A 1,994-nucleotide genomic window follows, 5' to 3' on the forward strand; every position below is an offset into this window, starting at 1 on the left:
TGTGCAGTGATCTTGTATGCTGGCCAACAACTTGAAACTGCCTTTCTAGTGGGATTAAAAAAAACCTTTTTAAAAAGCTATAGTGCATAAAAGTACATTTATAGTGCTCTGTAAATAAACAACTCCCTAAAGCTCCAAAGGCTGCTTTCTACCGGCTACATTTCCCATTGTATTATTTGCTTGGCTTGTAATGACTTTTCGTTTGGATTTGTTCCTTTTCTATAAACAGTATTTTTTTCATAGCGGTCCACATTGTTGGTAACTACAATGCATATGAAGTAGCCTCAGACCAGCACTAAACAAAAAAGTGCTACAGAGAAGTAAGAGGATGGAGATATAAGAAGATTAGATGTGTGCTGTGAGGAATTGATCTAGTGCTGCACTTGTGTTTGAGAAGAACAGTGTGGCCTCAAGTGTCCAGACATCAGATGTGTTTGTTTAATGTCGTCAAAGGAATAGAAGGGCCGGAACAATCAAACAAAAGAAACGGAAAGACCATAAAATAACTTGAAGATGAAAGAGAGCAAGAGAACCTGGTAAAAGCACATGTGAACATGTGGTGGACTCAGGTGTTGGAGGACTCTCCTATTACACTTTGGAGCTGTGAGACACGTCCCTGTTCCCTCCTCCTGTACCATCCTGGTCATCTCATTTCAGTTTATTCATTACTCGAAGCTCGTCTTCTAAAAAGCTTCCTTTAGCTCTGATCCCTGCTTTGTACCATTTGCTGTCCATGATCAAACAGATCCCTTTGATGTTTAATATTGTAGATTGAGCACTGTGCGTATTTGCTTGATGATGCTTGGTTTGGGTTAAATTTATTCTGAAGTTTTCACGTTTATTAGTAATCATGATGCAGTAGCATCTAATGAAAGTGCTCTACTTTGAACCCTCTTCAGTTCAATAGAATTAGTCTTTGGTTTTTCAATCCAACCAAGGGGAAAAAAACTACATATTTGATTGTGGGCTGTTGTGGTTGGAAAGAAGTTTTCTGCTGAAATCATTGACATGTTTTTTTAATAACATTTTTCTACGTAAGATAGTCTTGTTTGTTTTTGGGTATATTTGACTGGGAACTGATGTTGCATACAGGAGCATTTATTTAGAAAAGAAAAGATGTGCATTAACAGCTTTATGTACATCATAGATACAATGCTTAATGTACACGTAACATTAAAATGCTCTTGCTAACAGTTGTTGCTCTGCTTCAGGTAGTTTTTTTTTTTTTTTTGGTGTTTTTTTTGCTATTAGAGCTTTCATTCAACTGTGTCTCAGCTGCCTTGAGGCCTTCAGCAATGTTGAAGAACCTGTTGCCTCAAGGTTATTGTGACTGATGAGCAATGTAATTTTCAATTTTGGTGACACCAAAGCAGTTCACAGACATGAAAACAGCAAGACTGTAATTATCCATATAGGCTGCATATATTGCAAAATAAGAGTATTGTAATAAAAGTTCTCTAGCTTTGCTTTAAGGCCCTATAAATGCAGTAAAAAGTGTGATTATTTCTGAGACTAATTCATAAAGTAGGAGTGAGTCAGAGGAGTCAGATCCAGTACTGGAGGGTCTGTGATGGAGACCAGCAGTTAATAGGCATGGCCGTCCCCACCATTAGGCTTGATCGTGAGTTTATTTAGCATTTTAAATAACTTAGTTGCAGTTATCAAGGCTTTTTTTTATTACACAACTTAGCTAGGAAATACAGCAAACTACAGTGTAGCACATTGTATCTGACAGCTTGTTTCTTGATTTGGGTTTAATTTCTCAACAATAAACGAGGACCTTCATAAATGTTGCATCATCAGTTCATTTAGGTGTGCGTGTGTGTGTGTGCGTGCACATGTATTTTTAAATAAAAACATGAATATTAATTTTACAAAATTTATTTACATTATGTACAATTTATGATACATGACACCAGTTGGATGGACCATCAACTCCATCAAAACAAAGGTCAGTTCAGGATGATGTTGTGTCATTGGTTGGTGTCCATGTT

Source organism: Gouania willdenowi, chromosome 12 (genome assembly GCF_900634775.1).
Source record: "Gouania willdenowi chromosome 12, fGouWil2.1, whole genome shotgun sequence".
In the NCBI taxonomy this organism is placed as follows: Eukaryota; Metazoa; Chordata; class Actinopteri; order Blenniiformes; family Gobiesocidae; genus Gouania; species Gouania willdenowi.